At 36.9% G+C, this 17,133-nt stretch overlaps 1 protein-coding gene and 1 long non-coding RNA gene across 4 annotated transcripts in view; both read left to right on the top strand.

Annotated features, from left to right (window-relative positions):
- LOC309492112 (cadherin-1-like) overlaps window positions 1-17,133 on the top strand; it is a 143,405-nt gene that overhangs the window by 77,934 nt on the left and 48,338 nt on the right. The window lies entirely within an intron of this gene.
- Window positions 4,483-6,859, top strand: LOC309492200. The gene is made up of 4 exons (XR_014203454.1): window positions 4,483-4,518; window positions 5,101-5,684; window positions 5,783-5,855; window positions 6,709-6,859. It is a non-coding gene; the product is annotated as an uncharacterized lncRNA (long non-coding RNA).

Raw genomic sequence — 17,133 nt, 5'->3', positions numbered from 1 at the left:
CTAAGCCCTTTTTCAAGTTAGAGGCAGAACTGATGAAATCCCAAAAGTAACTTGACAGTATCTGAGCGATCTTTTTACTGTTAAAATTCCTCTTTTCTACAGTCTGGTTTCAACAGCAGTTCCTCAAATTATTTTAATACAGCAAGTCCTTCTTGCAAAAAAATAAATAAATAAATAAATAATATATATATATATATATATATATATATATATAATAATGAGAAAAAAAAGCAAGCAATTTCTCGACACAATGCAGGAATACGCAGTAAACTACTCAGTGATGTGATTTTGTTGAAAATGTTTCTGTATTCCGCATCTTCCGACCTAAAAAGTATGACCCAGATGAATTGCATAAATCTGACTGATTAATGTATGATCACTGAAATCGCAAAATGGCCTTATACCATAAATAAAATGCAAAATGTCAAGGTTTCTAATACATTTATTTGATCCATCATGCACAGAATGCTTCTGACAGCACTGCACAAGTTTAGCCAGGGTTCAAAGCGCCAAATGAGAGTTAAACTCTGTGTTGAAACGGAGTTATGGCCCCGATACTCACAGTATTCTGTTCTTTTTCATTCTTCACTTATTAGGGGAAAAACAGAGTTCAAAATACATGAGCATGATTTAATTTTATTAAAGTCCCATTTACCAGTATACCGAGATTACTGTAAAATGTCTGTTATATGTCTGTTCAAATCAAAATGTCTATGTCAAGGGTTAGTTCACCCAAAAATGAAAATGATCCCATAATTTACCCTCAAACCATCCTAGGTGTCCTAGGTAAACCATTTCTTCTTTCAGACGAATACAATCAGAGTTATATCAAAAAATATCCTGGCTCTTCCAAGCATTATAATGGCTGTTTCTGTTTCCAAGTCCATAAAAGTGCATCCATCAATCATAAAAGAAATCTATACGAATCCTCACAGGTTCACGTTTTTGAAGTTTGCGCAGAAAGAACTTGAGTTTTCTGTTAGAACGGTGTCGTGTTAGCGGCCCCTAAGTTAATAACTAATGATCATTGCGACTGAAGTGAATCAATCAAACTAACTTTAGCTGGACAATAACTTTATTCTAGAGCTGCTGTAAAGCCTAAACAATCTGTTACTGTAATTTCCTATTATCACTGTAAAGCTGCTTTGAAACAATCTATATTGTTAAAAGTGTTGTATAAATGAAGATGACTTGACTTGACTCCTGGGGTTAATAAAGGCCTTTTGAAGCGAAGCCATGCGTTTGTGGAAGAAAAATATCCATATTTATAACTTTATAAACGGTCTTCCGGTAATGGTCATATGAGGCTCAGGGATTGGAGCTTTTGCACTGTAAATCTCTCGCTATCAGACCCCTCGTGTAATCCTTCCCAAACAAAACACTTCACAATAAGGTTTAGTTTAAACTTCAGTTAACTACCTTAGTTGACTTGAACTGAGAACGAACAATACTTCTACAGCATTTATCAATCTTAGTTAATCTCAATTTCAACATTTACTAATAGGTTATTAAAATCAAATGTTGTATTTGTTAACATTAATGCACTGTGTCTGTGAACTAACATGAACAAACAGTGAACGGCTGGATTACTATTAACTAACATTAACACAGATTAATAAATACTGTAACAAATGTATTGCTCATGGTTAGTTCATGTTTGTTAATACATTAACTAATGAACCTTATTGTAAAGTGTTACCCAAAACACACACATTTTGTGCAAGTCGTTTGAAAACGTAAAAAAAATTAGCATGCCGGGTCAATATGATCCCATTTATGCATTCTGGTAACAATTTACAGTATACTGTAGTTGCACTAATATGCATTAATTCAGCCGCCTATGCGTATGCACTGACGAGACCAGGCGATGCATGTGTGCTGGGTTTAATGAGGATGGATTATTTTTATTAAATATCGGAATTTTTTTATTACACAAGCGTCACTTCAGTGACATCAGCTGCGCTCAAGGGATCTGTTCTTATGTTATGAAATTCATAATAAATGATAATAAAGCAAGTTGCCTTGTTGAAGTAGGTATATGGTTTATTTAAACTGCAAAAGTAAAACAATTATTGTGACAGATGTAGAGGCGCTCCTCACTCCTCGTTCTTCATCTCTTTGCGAGGCAATCAGAGAATTGAGATGGTCAATGCTCACTTTGATTGGAGGTTTCTGGGTCACAGGCTTGAGGACGGAGGAGCGAGGAAACGAAGCATTTTCTGCAATATTCAGAAATACCCAATGAGTTGAAGTCATGCATTTCAACTTCCAAGCGTTTGTTTTAATGAATCATTATAGCTAATGATTTGCAAAGATATCATTATGTTATGACTTTATTAAGACACGTGACTAACAGATACACATGAGACAGATATATAAAATGCAGCATTTTACATTGATTTTTATTTTGACTTTTGAAAATGTACACCTTGTGAAAACAGTCACTTCACTCCCATATCTTTGCATAGTAATTTACTTGTGAAAAACAACAACAACTGAAATTCCAGGGCTGCAAAGATAAATACCCCAACAAAACAATAAAAACTACATAATCACTCATGCTGTACGTCCAGTAATGTGAGGATTAGTTTCTTTCCCCACCACAGTCTTCCTTGATCCATATATCCAAACAATATCATTCTAAAGCTGTCCACTTTTAGGAAAAGACGGCAAGACTGAAATTGCAATTACTTATGTTTTGGATGATTATTTCATTTTATTGTAAATATTTGGATAAGATTTTCTATTTCTATTTCAATTCACTGCAGAAATGGACAACACTTATTATTCTGTTTTGAAAGCTGTGAGTTACCAGTCGAAAAATCTGCTGCAAATGCAGGTCGATGGATGATGAATTACAGGTGAGAGATTATGAATGACAAAATTTGTTCATGGATTTAGAAGGATATGGTTTTTAAATGCTTTCTTTTTTTTTTTTTTTACAAAAAAAAAAACACTATTTAGAGCTCAGATTTCTAAGTTCGCTGACTGTCTTAAGAGTTTTAAACGGTGCATGTTAGCAATAAAAAGAAAAGAAAATTGAGAATAACTACAATCCTGTAAAAAGGAAACTTAAATCTTTTTCTTTGCACATTGCAACACTCTGGAACTATTTGCTCTGTTCCTCATCACTTATTTCTGTGGTGTCTGCATGAAAAATATGTGAGCCCAGAAACCACCCTTATTGAGGTTATTGAAAATGCTTACAGATACAGCGATATACCTCCTTGGTTCCTGTAACATAGCTGACGTGGAAGCAGACAAAGATGATGAAGAGAACCCAAGTGCAGTTTATTGACAGTGTCCAAAGATCCAAAAACATGAAAAAAAGAATTAAACAAAATCAAAAAATGAACAAAACTTGAAAACTTGACCTGTAAACATAGAACAGTATACATTAGGGGTGGAACGGTACACAGAAGTCACGGTTTGGTTCAGACATCACGGTTCGGTACGAGTTCGGTACAATGGAGGGAAAAGCAAAACAAAAATGCAGAAGGTTTGTGCATGTCTCAGGCTGGACCACCAAAGGAAAATAAATTACTTAAGGTTTGTATTTTTTTTTTGTTTGTTTGTGGTGCATTGACAATAGTTTTATATAATTAGTTTATTAATTAAATTACTAAAAAGACAAAAAGACCTTGAGATATGTTTGGTAACTGTACCTGAATGAATTGAAAATGTATTTGCTATATTTCAGATTAATATATTTGTTTTCCTTAATTTAAATTAACAGTAACTTAAATACTTTGCAGTTTGAATGATTTCCTGTATAAACAAAATGACGGAGTATGTTTTTATGTTTACACTGTTCGATCGCGCGCCTCACACACACAAATATAAGTAAGCACTTTGTGACTTTTCGATAACGACCGCGCCCCCCCTCTCCCTCTCCCTCTCCCTCTCCCTCTCCCTCTCCCTCTCCCTCTCCCTCTCCCTCTCACACACACGCAACATATTCCAGCATTGCAAATTGCAATCTTTACATCGCAGCCTGCTTCAGAGCTTCAGAGCTAAGGCGGAGCTACAGATTAGGTGTCCCTAAAGAACCCGCGTATCTAACAGTAGTTCCGCATTACATTAATTAATTTGCACGTGAGTTTTATTTATTTTTATACCGTGTATTCTCTGTGTAAATTTATGCACCGAACCGTGATGTAGGGATGGCTGACGCGAAACATCCCGAAGCGCAGATGTTTCGAAACACTGATCCGAAGCGTGATTCAAAACACCCATGTCACGTGACTATGGCCAAACAAAGCCTCGAAGTGTTTCACTAAGTGTTTCACCACACTGCAGGTGTGGTCCGCCGAATCAGCGTTTGATTGACAGGGTCGGGAACAGACCACACAATCGCACATCTGTATAAAAGTGAAATCAACGCATATTGACCTCGTGGGTTTTTGTGAGAGGAGTTTGATTTTGAGATAGCGGATTTTTGGTGATATAGTGACATAGTGCGATTTGATTAGTTATAGGCTATTTACACAGCAAAATCTCCAGTGTTGAAATCCTGGTGTTAAGGACTCTTAAGCCCAATTTATACTTCTGCGTCGAGTGTACGCCGTAGTGTACGTCGTAGGGTACGCACGTAGGCGACGCCGTCGTGAGCATTTATACTTCTGCGAATGTCTGTGTTGCTCTGCAGTTACACCGCCGAACACTAGTTGGCGCGGGTGGGTTTTAATGTTCCAGTTCCACTGTGTTTACATTCCTCGCGGCTGTTTTGAGTTTAGGTTTCTACGAGCAATGGCGACTGAAGGAGTCATACAGATGGCTGTATTTCCGCACTTCTTCAAGCAATCTCTCGGTCACTTGGTCTATTTCCATGGCTCTTCACTGATCTTCGGAATTTAAAAATGGCGGGCGGGCGGTGCAGAGTGCAGAAGATCATTCCGGAAATGCGTAGGAGGAAACGCGATGCTATCCAGCCGACCAATCACAGATCTTGCGGTCCGCGTCGCCGCGACGCGTAGTTACATTTTTGAGGAGGTGCGCGTCAGGGTACGGCGAAGGGTACGACGTATGGTACACGTCAATGCGTATGCTACACCGTACCTTCTACGCGAACCCGACGCAGAAGTATAAAGTGGCCTTTAGAGTAAAGAGTTAATTTTCTGGTGTTGAATTTCAAGGGATTAACACTGCTAGTGTAAACCGCAACCTCTGGCTGGTGAAAATATGTAGAGTTATTAAATTTACACCGAGAGAGTGTAATTAGTTACATCCGGGACATTTACGCGCTGGGCGCGACGAAACGACCTGAAACTTTTTTCACAGACGCCATTTTCTTTGACTCGCGATGCAAGGCATACGAGGAGGGAAAACGCAGATATTAAGTGTTTTATCGCATTTATATATGCATTTTATAACATTTTATTACATCATATTGTTTTTATTACAATATTTATATGCTGTGAACGGCTAAACCGGTCTCAGAAAGGCATTTTCGTTGACGCGCGATGCAGAGCAGACCAGGATGAGGTTGCTTTTAAACAGAGAAACGACGAAAGTAAGTGTTTTATCTAATTTACAATATGTATTTTATAACATATTGATTTATAGAGAAATTTAAATGCTCTGCGTGCTTAAACGAGCCGAAACCTTTCTCAAAGGAGACATCTTTGACTCAATACGGAGCTGACGACGAGAAGGTTGTAACGTTAACAGGGAAAACACCGAAAGTAAGTGTTTTTAACCTAATTTACAACATGTATTTCATGGCATTATATTGTTTTATTACGATATTTATGTGATGTGCGCGCCTAAACCTTTCTCACAGACTCCGTTATGCCCTGCATCTTCTTTGACTCGTGACACACTGCAGACACGGAGTTTAACGGTGAAAACACCGAGTAAGTGTTTTAACTCATTTACAATACTTATTTTATAATGTTATTTTGTTTTATGACAATATTTGTGATGTGCAAATATCATAATGTATTTATCCTCAAACTATATTTTACTCTCGTTTGCCAGCACACCTAACTTATCTTAACTGAAACCTAACGTTAACTGAAAAACAAATTTTCTTAGGATGTGTAATGGCCGGTTCAGATTACACGTTTTTAGCCCGATTTTGCCACGATCCGTTTGACTTAGAGTGTCGTGGGAATTCGTATACGACAACGGGCGTCGGGACGCAAGATTCGATCGTTTCATCTCGTATAGTGTGTCATAGCGGGCGACAGCCTACGTTGCGTCTGCGATGCTTCACGACACCACGACAAAAAGACTAGCATGTTTAATATTTTCGTGTAATCTGACACAGTGACTATCGCATAAGATAAAAAAAACTTGTAATCTGAACCGGCCATAACGTTAAGTAATTCTTTAAGATTAAATGTTTATGAAAATGTATTTATCAGATTCAATTTTGGTTGATGTTTGGATATGCTTTCATGTTTAAATGGCTAAGGCTAACCAGGTTTGGTCTTTAAAGGCTGTAACGTACAGACTAGAACCTGGTGAGTGTCAGATTTTACAGATAACATATGAGATAGTGTATAAACATAAAAAAAATAATCATAGCTTTGTTGCTATTTGGTATAACTAGATTTTTTGTGTTTCATAACACTCATTTTGAATTTGTCCTGTCAAATTACTTTACAAAAGCCCCCCCTTTTCCTTTTCCTTAAATAAAATTTGTTTTCAAACCAATTGTTTTCATGATTGACTGGTAGATGTTTTCTTGCTTTTTAATTTTAGACTCAACTGACTGGGAAATCTCTGCCCATCACCTGCCCCCAACATCACAAAGCCACAAGAAGGGAACAAAGATTCTTCCGTCAGCTGACTATTTAGTGAGATTTCTTAAGGTGCGTGTCTAAATTTATTCCTAAAGGGTTAGTTCACCTACAAATGGAAATTGTCAGATTCCTGTCCCTCCATTGACAGTCCACGCAAATACCACGTTCAAGCCCCAGAAAGGTGTGCCAGTGCCCCCGTGTCACCAAGCTTGGCCCCCCCTCTGGCCCCCCTAAATTTGGAATCGTAAAATCACACCAAACAACTGCGCATTTTATCAGTTGCGGCGCCTTCATCTATAGGCTACACTGCAGCACGACGTATATTCACATCAAATGTTAACGCAGAGGAACGGGACACTGCAGTTCACAAAAGTTCATTATTTGCATGTGCTTTAAAGCCTTGCCGGTTAAACATGTCATTCGCTGCTGATGCGCTGTTCAAATATGCGCTTTACTGAGCGCGTAGGGTAGACTGGGTACAGTTGAGACACTTTTTGCGTTTTGATTTTTCACACAAAAAATAGATACTGAAAAGAAGTGAATTTCCACATGGCATGCCACCTGACATTTCATTAGCTTGTAGACAAAGATATTATCAATCAATAATACCCACAAGTAGTTTATATTTTCCACAATTACCTAATAAAAATAAGGTGCTTTTTGTCTCAACCTTGTCTCAACTGTACCCATATGTGGTACAGTTGAGACAGTGCATGGTACAGTTGAGACACCCATTTTTAATGATGTAAAGATAACTTACCATTCATTGTAAATATAAAAAATAAAGACAAATAAAGAAAATAACAATTGGGCAACATTTTTGTTTATTCAACCATTTATATTCATTCATTTTATTTAAATTAGCACTGGTTAAAATTTATAAAGCAGGAACAAGATATTAAACAATATTTATTAATAATACACAGTTTAAATATCACAAATATCAAATTTTATTTTCATTTGCGTCCTATGCTGGCTAATTACGACCTTTAACCTGTTATCATAACACTGAACAATTAAACAGTGTGTTTCCTAATAGAGCTCTATCGGGGGTACAGTTGGTACACGTGTGTCTCAACTATACCCCGCTGGCCACCTCGCACATTTCTCTAGATTTTGCAATTACCTTGCATGACACAATACCATGAAATATGCCAGTTTTTAGGGCACAGAATAAAGTTTGTGGTGATACCAGTTATGTTTAACAGTCATATAGGGATAATAAGCTATTCATTGTGGAGAGTGCATGGTGAAGTGAACGTCCTACTTTAGAAAAAAAACTTTACCCGATATTTTCGGATCGGAGATGCGTCCACTGTTCAAATTTCCCACAAACAAAGAGGACACTAATACGCATGTGCACAGCAAAAATCACAACTTGTGCTTGCTGCGAACGCAAGTTATTAAAGGTGTCTCAACTGTACCTATGTCTCAACTGTACCCAGTCTACCCTACACTCGACGCGCACATGCACTAAAAGCCTGTTACTGGATCAAGTTATCTTTTGAGTCTTATATTGCGCTAATACTGTCAAATACAGACAATGTTTACATAAACAAAGTTGGTTATGTCTAAAGTGAAAGCAAACAGAGAAAATTAATTAAAATCTGCTTGTCATATTAGACGCGTCGCGTGCAGTTGCCGCTTGTCCTTAAAGAGATAGTTCACCCAAAACCAAACAGTTGCTGGTCCCCATTGACTTCCATACATAGTAGGAAAAAAATATACTATGGAAGTCACAGGGGTACATCAACTGTTTGGTTACTCACATTCTTTCAAATAACGTTTATTTTCAACAAAAGAAAGAAACTTTTTCAGGTTTAAAACAACTTAGAGTAAATTATGACTTTTGGGGGGAGAACTATCCCTTTAATGTTAATAAAACAACAAAACACACAGAGGAAATCATTCACTGCTCTTGACTGAGAACTTTAAGTCTGTTGTGTTTTATTTTCATATTTGTTCATTTAATTACTTTCTTCAATTCTACTGTTAAATACACCTATAGCTGAAAAAATAAAGCACTGTTTATTTCATTTGTATATTAAGTTGTGTATGTGTAATATGTATCTCTGTTCTTAATTTTTAATAACAAAGAAAATAGTGACAAAGATTTTTATCTTCGCCACTTTGGCCTAAATGTCTGCCATTCTTTTTTATTTTATATTTTGTTACCTATATTTTGTTACCTATAAGGCTTTGCTTTTAAAATAGGGACATTAGTTTGGCTGTAATGCTCAATCACATGCAAAATAGTAAAACCAACATGAAAAAAGAATCGTGATAAAATCGTGATTTTCCTGAAAAAAATCTATAAATTGTGATATGATATTATTGCCATATCGCCCACCCCAGGTGTAAAAAAGTGCCTAGATGTGCTTAGATGCTAAAAATGTGTTATTATTGATCATTATATCACACTACAATTAAACATAATGAAACATTCATTTGAATTGAAATTGTTTTATTAGCTTAGCTAATATAATTTATTAGCTTTTTCTAGAGATTGCAGTCATGCATGACATGGTGAAAAATGACTTGAAATAATAATACTGAAAATAGGTTAAGATGAATGTTAAAGGTGTGCCCCCTAAAAGCACAAGTGGCCCCTGCCTGGCCCCCCCAGTTACTGTGGTCTAGAACCGCCACTGCTGCTGCCAAAATTAGACCAAGTACAAATACTGTATGGGCCAAGACAACCAAAGCAGATATTTTGGTTATCTCTGAGACGTGGCTTAAAAAAATCAATCTCAAGCCACGACATTGCATTAGAAGGGTATAATGTGTTTCGAGCTGATCGTAAAACTAAGGGGGGTGGGGTTGCAATGTATATTAAATCAAATTTTCATGCAACTGTTCTTAAATCAGTTTCTCTCCCTAAACAGTTTGAGTTTCTGGCTATCGACCTGGAATATGGAAAGGATTGTCATTTATGTATAGTTGGCTGCTATAGACCACCTGCAGCTATCAGTGATGCTCTCACCTCACTGTCAGCTGTTTTAATTGACCTGCTTTCTAAAGATCTTGTATTATGGGGTGATTTGAATTGGAATTGGTTGACATCAAGCTCAGATCAGTTCAAAGCATATTGTGATTCTGTGAATCTTACTCAACTTATTGAATCACCTACACGACCTAATCATAAGAACCCAAGCAAGTCCACTCTAATAGATATTATACTAACAAATAAACCCCATAAATACACCTATACAGGGTTTTTTCCTGATGATGTCAGTGATCATTGTACTGTAGTTGCTATAAGGAATTTTAAAATTCCTAAAGTAAAACCTAGAATTATTACAAAAAGGAGCTTTAAATTGTTTGATACTCAAGGGTTTCTGCATGAGTTGTTTGTATCTGACTGGGATAGATTGTTTTTAATACCTGATGTGACTATTGCATGGCAGTATTTTCACACTTTATTTTTTGAAGATTGTGAATAGGCATGCACCTGTTAGGATATTCAGAGTAAAAGGCTGTGATAATCCATGGTTCTTTGAATTGTGAATTCAAATGAATTATCTGAACTCCTTCATGAAAGAAACTTGGCTTGGGCCACAGCGAGGAAATTGGATACAGAAAGAGATTGGGTAGCATTTAGAATATTGAGAAACAAATGTACAGCTCTTATACGCAGATCAAAATCTGAATATTATCTAAATGAAACCTCACAAAATCTAAATAATCCTATTAAATTTTGGAAAACCATCAAATCACTTTCTCCCTCCACGTTATCTAATGATTTTCCTGATCAAATTTTAGTAAAAGATAGTCTAATTACTAACAGGACGGATATGGTAAATAGCTTTAATAAGCATTTTATTTCTTCAGGTTCTATTTTTAACGAAATTTCAGTGAGTGATATACCAAATCCATCTCCTCTTCTGAGAGAAGATAGCCCTACTTTTAGCTTTTCTCCAATCTTAAGAAGTGAAGTTTTAAAGGCCTTAAAAAACCTGGACATTATGAAGTCTGCAGGGCCTGATGAAGTTGAGCCATAATTTTTGAAAGTAGCTGCTGAGATCATTGCTGGCCCACTAGCTTATATTTTCAATTTATCATTAGAACAGAATGTTGTCCCTGATGTCTGGAAATCTGCTCTGGTTGTACCCCTGTTGAAAGGTGGCGATCCAACCAATTTAAATAATTATAGACCGATTTATAAGCTTATCAGTTAGAGCCAAAATTTTTGAATATATTGTCAGCGAACAGCTAAAGGAATTTTTGGTTAGTAACAGCACTTTGTCTAGGTTTCTGTCCAGTTTCAGAAAGAATCATAGTACGGTAACTGCCACTATGGAAGTTCTAAATGATTATCTGCACCATAGATAATGGAAGATCATGTGTTGCAGTGTTTATTGATTTGACTAAAGCTTTTGATACTGTCAATCATGGTATTCTTCTATCGCGTCTACACAGTATCGGCCTTTCTGAAACCGCATTAGGTTGGATTAGGAACTACTTAAAGAATAGGTGCCAAAGGGTGCAAATTAAGGGGTCTCTTTCTCATAGGCTCAGTATTGAATCTGGTGTGCCACAGGGGTCCATTTTGGGTCCCCTGTTATTTACACTATATATTAACAATCTTGGTGATAACCTATCAGACGCAAGTATTCATTTATATGCAGATGACACCATAATTTATTGTTTTGCATCCTCCATTGATAGTTGCATTTCAAAGTTCCAGGAAGCATTTGTAATAGTTCAGCGCAACCTCCTCTCTTTAAAACTAGTTCTGAATGTTAAGAAAACAAAATGCATGGTATTTTCTAGGAAACATAATTGTGAATCTTCTCCATCACCTCTTTACACTCTGCAGGGTAAATCTGTAGAACTGGTCTCCTCCTACAGATACCTAGGCTTTGTGTTGGAGGAGGACTTATCATTCAAGTTACATGTTAAACAATTGCTATCTAAGTTAAGGTTACAGCTGGGGTTTTATTTTCGGAATAGTGCCTGTTTTTCACAGTTAGCCAAGAGAAAGGTAGTGGAAGCTACCTTCTTACCTGTCTTAGATTATGGAGATGTTTTTTTATAGAAATACCACTAAGGCTCTTTTACAATCTCTGTTTATCACTCTGCTCTAAGATTTATAACTCGTACAAATTATTATACTCATCACTGTGTACTGTATAAAATGGTTGGTTGGCCTTCACTTCACTTAAGAAGGTACAAGCATTGGCTTATACTTGTGCACAAGGCCATAGTTGGCCAGCTTCCTCTGTATATGATTAGTCTATTAACTGTCAATAGTCAAGGGTATAATGTGCGTTCAAGCAGATATATTCTTTTAAATGTTCCCTTAATGAAGACAGAGTTTGGAAAAACTGCTTTTATTTATAGTGCACCAACTGCTTGGAATGAGAGTCAAAGATCATTGAAACTTACTGTATTTATTTCAATCAGTGAGTTTAAGTTACATCTCAATCAAACATTCCAAACTGTCTGCACCTGTTCTTAACTTTCACATTTTTTTTATTGTTGTGTGTTAGTGTATGTGTGTGTTGTGACTATTGTTTTATGTACTTAATTTTACTTTGTCTGTTTTTATTATGTTTACTGTGTGCTGCTACCTTGGCCATGGCTCACTTGTAAAAGAGATATCTATCTCAATGTGATTTTTTTTCCCTGGTTAAATAAAGGTATAATAAAAAAAAATCTTGAAAAAGATGCTGATCGCCCGTGCTTCTCTTTTAGGAAAACTGCTCTTGTAGCTGAAGCACCCAGGTACGAATGCCGCGCTGTCTAATTGCAATAAAAACTGCAATAATGATGCTGGAATGCGCCTTTGAAGGTGAACTCCTAATAGCTATGAAAATTGCTGTTTTGGTCTCTTCATTTTCTTTAGAAAAGTTGCACTCTTCTGTGAAGGTGATCTGGAAATGAGCAATCACTTGAACACCCGCTCGGCTCCGAAGCAAAACATGAATGAAATCAAGCGTGGCGTCAGTTCTGGCAGGTCACATTAGTCAAGCTTGCATCAGCTGACTCTCAGCTGATCCACGTCTACCTATAGCAGTGCAAAATATGAAAAGACAATGCAGAAAAGCAGAGCGCATGTGGCGGAAGACAAAACTTGTAGTCCATTATAACATCTACAAAGACAGCCTTCATGCTTTCAATATGGAACTAGGCAAAGCTAGACAGACTTTCTTCTCAACTATTATAAACTGCCATTTAAACAACACACACACTCTTTTTGCTACTGTAGAGAGACTGACAAACCCCCCAAGCCAGATTCCCAGTGAAATGCTCTCAAACAGCAAGTGCAGTGAGTTTGCTTCTTTCTTCTCTGAGAAAATCAATAATATCAGAAAGGTGATCAGCACATCCTTGACTTGCGCTGGGGTCAGACAGATCAGACCACCTGAAAAAGTAGTAACTTTGTCTGATTTCAAAAAAATTGATGGCAACATTTTGGAAGAAACCGTACAGCACCTTAAAACATCAACATGCGCCCTTGACACACTTCCCACATCTTTTTTCAAAAGTGTGTTAAACAGTTTAGAAGCAGATCTTCTAGAAGTGGTAAATGCCTCACTTCTCTCTGGGAGTTTTCCAAACTCCCTGAAAACTGCAGTTGTCAAGCCCCTCCTGAAAAAGAGCAATCTGGATAAGACCATATTAAGCAACTATAGACCGATCTCAAATCTTCCTTTCATAGGCAAGATCATTGAAAAAGTTGTCTTCAACCAGCTGAACAAATTCTTAAGCTCGAATGGATACTTTGACAATTTTCAATCTGGTTTCCGACCGCACCACAGCACAGAGACAGCGCTCATAAAGATAATAAACGATATTCGCTTAAATACTGATTCAGGAAAATTATCAGTGCTGGTACTACTCGACCTCAGTGCTGCATTTGACACTGTCGATCATAACATACTTCTTGACAGGCTGGAAAACTGGGTGGGGCTTTCTGGGATAGTCCTAAAATGGTTCAGGTCATACTTAGATGGGAGAGGTTATTATGTTAGTATAGGAGACCATAAGTCTGAGTGGACATCCATGACATGCGGAGTCCCTCAAGGCTCAATTCTTGCGCCACTCCTGTTCAACCTGTATATGCTCCCTATGAGTCAAATAATGAGAAAGAACCAAATTGCTTACCACAGCTATGCAGACGATACACAGCTGTACTTAGCCCTATCGCCTAATGATTACAGCCCCATTGACTCCTTGTGCCGATGCATTGATGAGGTCAACAGTTGGATGTGCCAACACTTTCTTCAGTTAAACAAAGACAAAACTGAAGTCATTACGTTTGGAAACAAAGATGCAGTTCTCAAGGTGAACGCATACCTTCACTCTAGGGGTCAAACAACTAAACATCAAGTCAGGAATCTTGGTGTGACACTAGAATCAGACCTTAGTTTCAGTAGTCATGTCAAAGCAATAACTAAATCAGCATACTATCATCTCAAAAATATTGCAAGAATTAGATGCTTTGTTTCCAGACAAGACTTAGAGAAACTTGTGCATGCTTTCATCACCAGCAGGGTGGATTATTGTAATGGACTCCTCACTGGCCTTCCCAAAAAGACCATAAGACAGTTGCAGCTCATACAGAACGCTGCCGCCAGGATTCTGAGCAGAACCAGAAAATATGAACATATCACACCAGTCCTCAGGTCTTTACACTGGCTCCCAGTTAGATTTAGGATTGATTTTGAAGTATTATTACTGGTATATAAATCATTCAATGGCCTAGGACCTCAATACATTGCAGATATGCTCACTGAATATAAACCCAACAGATCACTCAGATCATTAGGATCATATCAGCTAGAAATACCAAGGGTTCACTCTAAACATGGTGAGTCTGCTTTTAGCTATTATGCCAGCCGCAGCTGGAACCAGCTTCCAGAAGAGATCAGATGTGCTCCTACAGTGGTCACATTCAAATCCAGACTCAAAACACTTCTGTTTAGCTGTGCATTTACTGAATGAGCACTGTGCCACTGTTCGTCCGACTGTACTGTACTGTACTGTACTGTATTTTATTTAATTTTTCTAAACTGTTTTAATTATTCTTATTTATTTTTATTATTTTTATTTCTTCTTTTAAAGCACTTTGAATTGCCACTGTGTATGAAATGTGCTATATAAATAAACTTGCCTTGCCTTGCCCATAGGAATACGACGCCTATCACTGTATACATATATAAGCTCCTTCAGTATTTAGACCTCCGTAAAGCATTGATCTTAACTGTAACTGGCTTAATAAGACTAATAGGAAATCCCTTAAACAGATCACAGATAGTCTGGATTTTACTCAATTGTTGGAAGGTCCTACTATAACCACATCGTCTCAGACACAGATAGATTTAATATTCAGTAACAAGCCTGAAAGAATTGTAAAAACATTTAATTTTATTACTGGACTGTCTGATCATAATCTGACTCTACTGTCGAGAAAACTTACAAAAAAGCGATTTCATCATTCTAATAAACCCGTGGAGCAACTTAGGATTCCTAAGAATGAAATGGATAATTTTCAAAAGGCAGTACAGCAGACTAATTGGATAGATATATTTACTGGGAATAACATAGAAGAAGTGAGCAAAATGTTTTCTACCAAGCTACAAAATCTAGTTAAGGAGTTTACTAGAAAGGTAAAAGGAAAGAAAAAAGCAAATGCACTCCCCTGGCTCAATACTGAAATATTTAATTTGATGAAAGAAAGAGACTCCGCTTTAAAAAGATCATTAAAAACAAAATTAAATAGTGATAGGCATAGGTTCACTTCATTACGTAAGTGATTAAAGTGATAAGAAAGGCTAAAGCCAATTTTTTTATGACAATTATTAATGAGGGAAAAGTTAACACAAAACTGATCTGGGAACAGATCAAGAATGTGATGGGAATTAGCCATAAGATTAGAAACCAGTTAGAATTGAACCTGAATGGTAAACTAATTCAAGACCCAGCTCAAATAGCTGTAGCTTTGAATGAATATTTTATTAATTCTGTGAATGAAATCGCACAGAATTTTTCCCTAATAACTGGAAATGTTGTCACAATAGATGAAAGCATGCCTTCTTTTAGCATTCAACCTATCTGTGAAGTAAAAACTCAGGCAATTATTAATTCTCTTAAAATCTCATCAACAAAAGATATTTATGGAATGGACTCGAAAATGCTTAAATGCCTGAAAGAACATCTATCTTACCCTATCACACAAATTTTTAATCAGTCAGTACTAGAGGGGATATTTCCAACCACCTGGAAGACTGCAATTGTAATTCCCATATTTAAGTCAAATGACCCACGGAACATATCTAACTACCGCCCAATTAGTATTCTACCAGTGGTCTCTAAGGTTGCTGAAAAATGTGTATCAGAGCAGCTTGTCTCTTTTCTTAATAATAGTCCCTCCACACTTCATCCGATGCAGTTTGGCTTCCGGGCCCATCACTCCGCAGAAACGGCCAACTGTTACTTTTTAGAGACTGTTAGAGCAATGGTGGACAAGGGAGGTGTTGTTGGCGCTGTGTTTTTAGACCTCCGTAAAGCATTTTACACAGTCAACCATCAGGTCCTTATTGCCAAACTCTCTACTTTTAATTTTCCCCCCTCTGCAATTAAATGGTTTGAGTCATATTTAACTGGTAGAACTCAATTTGTTTCTGTGAACACCCATCGTTCACTAGCTCTTAATTTATGCACAGGGGTGCCACAAGGATCAATACTTGGCCCGCTTTTGTTTAGTCTATATATTAATGATTTGCCATCAGTTTGCCCTGATATCAATACAATAATGTATGCGGACGATACTGTAATTTATGTGCATGCCAAGACAAAAAATCTGGCTGCCACAAAATTGACCAAAGCCATGGACCAGATCACCAATTGGCTAAATCGTTCATGTCTTCAATTAAATGTAGATAAAACTGTGGGAATGTTTTTTACAAAAAGACAATGTAATAGTGTGTCAAACATATCAATTTCGGGTCAAACATTACTATTGTGCCACAATTTAAATATCTGGGCGTTATTATTGATTGTAATCTCTCTTTTAAAACACATATTAAGAAAGTCTGCAATAGGGTCAAGTTTAGTTTAGCTAATTTTAGATATATTAGAATTGCCCTTACTTTTAATGCTGCTAAATTATTTATGGATGCAATGATTATGTCACATCTAACATATTGTCTGACAAGCTGGGGACAAACTAACAGCTCATCACTTAAGCCACTAGCAACTATTTATAAAAAAACTCTTACAATTTTGGACCAGAAGCCTAACAGTTTACACCATTGTATAATCCTTAAAAACTATAAACTGCTGAGCTGGGAAAATGTAATCAAATATAAAAATATTTGTCTGGTTCACAAAATTTTACATAATACCGCTCCGCCTCCTTTCAACTCATTCATAATCC

The sequence above is a fragment of the Leuciscus leuciscus genome (genome assembly GCF_965113295.1).
Source record: "Leuciscus leuciscus genome assembly, chromosome: 2".
In the NCBI taxonomy this organism is placed as follows: domain Eukaryota; kingdom Metazoa; phylum Chordata; class Actinopteri; order Cypriniformes; family Leuciscidae; genus Leuciscus; species Leuciscus leuciscus.
Note: the sequence above shows the minus strand (reverse complement) of the source record. Positions and strands in the feature narration are given on the sequence as shown.